Genomic DNA, 7,170 nt, shown 5'->3' on the forward strand with positions numbered 1-7,170 from the left:
TTTTTTAAAAGTTCTTCGAAATTTGACGGTCCCGGATGGATACGCCTCGAATATTTCATGGTGTGTTCGGCTGAAGGACCGTACAATTTCGAGGTTGAAGAGCCATGATAGCCACATACTGATGCAACAGCTTCTCCCAATTGCATTGCGTCAGTCGTTGCCAGAAAAAGTGGTTAGACCTCTTGTGGAGATTTCTGCATTTTTTAGAGGCATATGCTCATCCAAGCTAGCACAAGATGAGATGGACCGACTGCAGGGTGACGTCTGTATAACGTTGTGCAAGCTGGAACAGGTATTTCCTCCAGGGTTTTTTACCAGCATGGTCCACTTGGTCGTGCATCTTGTGCGCGAGTATAGACTCGGCAGACCCGTGCAATATTGGTGGATGTACCCTGCAAAGAGGTAAAATTCTGTTAGCAAAATTTTGTTTCTTTAATTGGTTCAATAAACGATGTCAATTTATCGTCGTGCATGTGTGTACACCAGGAGTCTTGGGAGTTTTAAGTCTAACTTGCGCAATAAAGCAGCTCCTGAGGGGTGCATTGCAGAGGGGTACATAGCAACGGAGCTGATAACGTTTTGTTCTAGGTATCTGAATAATGCACCAACCTTTCAAAACAGACCTCAGCGAAATCCTGATGGATCAAAGGGAGCGGGCACGCGAGTTACCCTGAACTGGTTGACAATGCACCAGATTCATCGTTATATTGTGTTCAACTCTGACGAGTTTCACAATTTGCGGATGTAAGTAGTGTTTATATATTTTATAGAATTTCTATTAAAAATATTAATAACTACTATTACGTAAATGTATACATTGCGTGTAGGATGCACAAATACGCGCTTAGGCGATCGTGCACTAAGGGTCTCATCACGGAGGCTCTTATTGAAGCACAAAATCATGAGCAGTTCTGTGAATGGTACCATGCATATGTAAGGAAATAGTGGTAAATTTGAAATTGAAAAAATGTATGCATGTTGGGTGTAATTAACCAATGTCGTCTTTAATATATGTAACTATAATATAAGTGGATGGCCTGGACGATCAACGTAGGGAGAAATTGGGCCACAAATTGGTTATGCGTTGTAGAGGGCTGAAAGAGACAGCAGTCAAGTACAACAGGTACGTGGTAAATAGAAAACTGTTCCGCACGCTTGCTCATGATGTGGGAAGGAGGACACAGAACAGCGGCGTATGTGTTCCAACCATTAACGGCGAAACGTACTACGGACAGTTAGCCGATATAGTTAAGGTCGAGTACTATGACAGGACTACGTACGTCCTGTTTAAGTGCAATTGGGCAGACCCGACGATGGACATAGGGTTCAAAATAGACGAGTATGGCTTAGTGTTTGTCAACTTCAATCACCTCGTCCATAGGGGAGAACTGATTCAGGACGAGCCGTATGTGCTTACATCTCAAGTAGATCAAGTATTCTACGTCGAGGATGAAAGGAACCCAAATTGGGTTTGTGCAGTTAGGACCAAACCGCGCAACGTATACGACGTTGGTCAGGGGGAAGGGAGTAATGAGGCAGGTACAACCAATCATGAGTGCGTACCGCTCGTACTAGCCACTACTGACATACCCAATACGAATGATGAATTCGAGTACGATAGGCCCGAAATTGATCCGATTGAAGCTCCCGTGATACCTTGATTGATATATTTTTTTGTGAGTATGATTCGCTTGAACTCACTACACTTGTTTTAATTTGCATAAATTTCATTGTATAATTTGCATATTCATTAATAAAGTATAAAATAAAAATTTTAATTGATTTGTCAACATTTGTTCGCAGGTATCGAAGGACCAGAGACCCCCTCCTTGTGCACATCGGGCACCCCGCCCACTCGTGCCCCCCATGACCACGCCCACAGATTCGACAGCATTATATATTGCGGCGTGGCCACACCACCCAAATGCTGCTTACAGATCGTTATTACCTGGTACGGTGGCCGGGCCCACCTCAGATCACGGGCAGACCAGCACAGCTGGATGTTTCAGTTCTCCATATTCGGAGGCCCCCACATTATCTCAGATAGGGTTCACGGCACCAGGTAATGTGACTCGATGGTGGCTACAAGAGGGGATGGGGCCACATGGTTATGCGTGTTACTTTCCGTATACATATACTGCACCCCCGCCGTGTAACCCCGATAGTGAGACACAAGATGATAGGTTTCTCCTGTCACAGACTGGGGAGATGCAGATGCCGGCTATGGGGTTGGGCCAGACGCCAGCATAGGCGGCGATGCAGGGCCAGATGATGGGGTTGAGACAGAAGCCAGCATCAGCAGCGGGTCAGAGCCCGGGGCCTGGAGAGAGCCAGGTGCCTCTATCTGTTGAGAGCTAGGTGCCATTATTTGGGGAGAGCCAGGTGCCACTCTCTGGTGAGAGCCAGATGCCAGATTTGGGGGGGAGCCAACTTCCCCATGAGGGGGACGTTCCAATGTTGGGTCCCGAATATTTGGTCCCCGATAGCCCCCAGGATATGGGTTCAGAGGATGATGAGCAGCCTCCCCCAGTGGGAGGGGTTGCGGAGAAGGTCGTAGGTGACCCAGCGACCCAACACATAGAGATTGACCAAATTCGGTTGATGGGTAAGTACATATTTAAATTTCATTAAGACTCATATTATTTTACCGAAAATAAATATTAACTTTGAAAGAAAAAAAAAATTGAATTTTACAATTTATTAATATAATTGTGTTTTTTAGTGTTGTATATTTAAACAATTAAATATTGTATATTTTTTTTATTAGGGTACAACCCAGACGGGAGCATTTATTATGAGGTGATTAAGGACCCGGAGAGAAATTGGGTGCTCCCAAGGGGGAAGAAGATTGTGTTGCAGTACAATGCTGCGATACAACCTGTAGGATGAGCTTGCAATCGTTTTAGGCGGGCGGAGGGCATGCTTATCAGAAGCGGGTCCTTCATACATATGCGGGACGAATCGGCAAAAGTAGATAAGCAGATTAAGAAGGCTATGTGGGACGGGCTGATGGTGTGGTTATGAATCTAATTTATTTATTTATTTAAATTAAATTGAAGATTAAGTTTCTCTTAAACTCTTGAAATTAATGCTTACATTGAATGTGGAGGAGGAGTTCTATCTACCTGTATCAGTAGATGAGCGTAGGGCACAACAGGAAGCGTGGAATGATATTGGCCGCAAGCACCGCTTGTGGAAGTCGAGGTTCAAAACCAAGCTAGAAATTCGAGACGGTGACACACCCGATATTATACGTGCGAGAGTGCCTGTCAGATTTTTGGAGAAGTATGATGCACAAGATGTGGTGTTCCTACTGACCGACTGGTGAACTGAGGGAAAAAGGGTATGTAGGTATTTGATTTTATGACAAAGAAAATGGTGTGTTTTTTAATAACACTTAATTTAATTTTTAAACTAACTTAATTGTGTCAATGCTTACATTTTTTCCATCATGTCCAATGCGTAGGTGACCTCTGAACGAATGAAGCGTTTGCACGAGCAGAATGACCTCCCCCATTGTACGGGATCTAAAAGTTATGTTAGATTTAATCACGAGGAGGTATGGATAAATATATGTAAATACAATATTTGTTGTCAATTGTTGCTAATTGTCACTATTTTTTCCCTCTAGGTTTGTTATATATTTCAACTAGATGGCGACAGGCATGTACATCTAGCATGCCCCCCACTTGCGCGGAGTTGTTCGTGAAGACGCACACAAGGAAGGACAGCACTTACCTGAACGAACGCACACGGATCTTATGCGTATGCTACTGATCTAATTTACGCGTGTATTTCTAAGTTATGTGTGTGATATGACATTACTTAATATATGTGTATTTTATATTGATGACGTACAGGAGAGGATGGCGTAGAATTTATCCACTAATCCCGCTGCCACGCAGAGCGTCCCACAAGACACGGTGCGTTGGGCACCGAACGACGCGTACGAACAGGCGATTGGGAGGCCTGAGTACGCAGGGAGGGTTTGGCAGGTTGGGCCGAACGTTACCCCTGTTCGTGGGACGTGTTTCACATACAGGTCTCGTTCACAGGGGGCTCCATCAAGTGGCACGTCCTAGGCTTTGGCTGAGCATGCCCGGGAGGTGGCGGATTTGCGGGCGGAGTTACGTGCCGAGCGAGAGAGAAACGACATCTTGGAGCAGCGTATGCGAGGGTTCGAGGCATTCATGGCCTCGCATGGCACAAGAGGTGCTCAGCAGGGTTCACCTGTAAACGTAAGTAGCACATCGTCAGTTAATTATTTTAAATTTCTTTTCATTAATTGTCATACTTTGCGTATAGTATTATATATTGTAAGTGTATTTATTATTTGTAGGTAATGCGACAACAATTGGTCCGTTGTCGCCCTCTGGACGACGCCTGAGCCAGCACTCCCCTGTCGGGACACCATCGCCTATTACACCATCCCTTGCACAGCAATCGCCGGGTGGCCAGTATACTCCTGCGACGGTACCTCAGAGACACCTTTCCGAGTCGTAGATATTTTATGTAATTATTTTTGGTTTGTGAAGATATGTGTAGTTAACAAATACGTTATTAATTATTAATATGTGTAATTTCATTTTGTTCTATTTTGGGGTAAAATACATTTCGCGATATTTTATGCCGGCAAAAACAAAATTACTGAAAAAAAAAAAAAAAAAAGAAATTACAAAAGAAATTTCAAAAATAATTAGCCTACATAAAAATACAATTAGGTATTTAAAAAATAATACAATTAAAAATTAAATGAAATAAAAATACAATTACAAATTAAATGAAGTAAAAATAGAATTAGAAATTAAAGAAATTAAATATACAATTAGAAATTAAATAAATTAAATATACAATTAAAAATTAAATAAAATAAATATACAATTAAAATTTGGAAAAGGAATAAAAATAAAAATTTAATTTAATTTGGAAATTAAATTAAATAAATAGATTTAATATAATTAATAATTGTTTTTTTTTTTAAAAAAAAAAAAAAAAAAAAAAAAAAAAAAAAAAAAAGCAGAACAAAATACTCGTGGCAATCTGGCCACGTGTATCATGATACACGTGGTAGTCTGGCCACGTATCATGTACACGCGGTTGACTATCTGACACGTGTATTAATACACGTGTCAGACAGTCTGACACGTGTATTAATACACATGTCAGACAGTCTGACACGTGTATTACTGTACACGTGGCCAAATGTACATTTAGCTACACCCGGATCTAACACGCGTGGAACATGTCGCCAATGACACATGGCCACCTGTTAGCCACGTGTACAGTGTCCGTACACGTGGCTAACTGTGCATGGCCACTTCCAACTTTTTTTGTAGTGTGCCCCGTGACAATCCCAGCATTTATTCTTCAGCTGCACGTTTGCCCGGGTAGTATGGTGCAACTCCTTTTAATTAGGGTTGACAATTTTTTATACGACCCGCGAATTCGACATGAAGTTATAGGGTTTGAGTTTAGGCTAAACGGGTTCGGGCCATAAATGGGTTGACCCACCTAACCTGTTTAGCTAATTGATTCGGGTTTAGTTTGGCGGGTCGACCCGAACCCGACACGGTAACTTATTTTGCCAACCCTACTTTTGGCCCTTGGATTCTATGCCTCTTAATTTCTTGAATATGGTAGAATGGGTCAAGCTGATTATCATCCCAACATCTCTAGGGATCTCTATAACTGATCACCACAGGTTTCAAATATTTGCAGCTGTGTCGTGTGATCTTATGTGGCATTACTGAAATAAAGCCTTTCATGATGCTCTCTCCTTTGATGTTATTTAAGTCTCTCAACATATCAATAAGATTTCTACAGAGCACTTCACTGCTTGGCATCAAGTCCCATCTCCAGTGGAATGCTGGCTATCTACTACAAGTCTTGGCTACAAAATCAATTTTGACACAGCAAATCTTTTTTTGGTCACATTCCCACTACTCCTCCTCTCCCTCCCTCAGTCCCTATTGCAAGTGGGAAAGACCCACCTCTTATTAGATTATTAAGTTGTTAGTTTCTTTATGGTTTATTTCTACATTAAGCTTGTTAGCTGCATGCCTCTTGTTCAATGTGTATTTATATATATATATTAGAGTCCCACAATTGCTATCATTTGTGTCCCGATACCAAAAGTAGTGATTTTGTTACCCTCAACACTTTGAAACTAACTTAGAATACCCATTGGCGGCTAATTATAAGTGATCACTACAATCATTAACTCTACCCATTATAAACAAATCAATGACGATAAACAAATCTCTTTAGTGGAGTCTTAAAAATAAAATATAATTTTATTTCAAAAGCACGTACAAACATGAAAGAGCTATAAACAAACTTGATGTTCTCATATTAGCTTCCATCAGTATCTTGTAGAAAATTCAATTTGATCTTGTTGAGTGTGATTAAAATCCTTTTTGCATTAATCCTCTACTCATGTAACTTATCACAACACTGTAACGCCAATCTCATTATGGACGACATACAACTCTCAATAAAAGCATAATCTCTTTCAGTTCTCAACAAATAGGCATCAACAATGTTAGTTGCTAAAAGGGGTAAAGATTCCTCTACCCAACGCTTCAAGCTCATTTTCCACCAAACATGTCATCTGTAGGTTTCTTTCTTGTAAAAGTTTTCATCAGCAAAATACCATAACTATACACTTCGCCACTTGTTGAAACAATTCCTCTCGATCCATACTCTACGTGTAACATAACAATTAATCATGAGAACATAATTATATATATTCCAAAGATATAAAGTGCTAAAATCAATATTCTACCAAAAAGCTATAGTTAAACACGCAAGTTCTAGCTGTAGGCTAAAAATATCACTTGGTTCCATATACCCAATAGAAGCGAGGGTCATGGTTCACATCATAGAATCCTCATTGCATAAAAGTTTGACAATTCAAAAATCAGCAACATGTGAGACCATAGCTTTATCTAATAAGATATTGTTGGGCTTCAAATCACAATGAACAATAGGTGTTGAATAACCATAATGAAGGTATTCTAGTGCTGATGGGACATCGATCATTATATTTAGTCTTTGTAATATACTCAAACAACAGTCTTGAGAATAGAACCGCTTCTATAGGCTCCCATTAGGTATGTATTCCAATACAAAAGCTTTGAAGCCATTGTTACTACACATTCTGATGATTTT

This window comes from Alnus glutinosa, chromosome 8 (assembly GCF_958979055.1).
Source record: "Alnus glutinosa chromosome 8, dhAlnGlut1.1, whole genome shotgun sequence".
Lineage (NCBI taxonomy): Eukaryota > Viridiplantae > Streptophyta > Magnoliopsida > Fagales > Betulaceae > Alnus > Alnus glutinosa.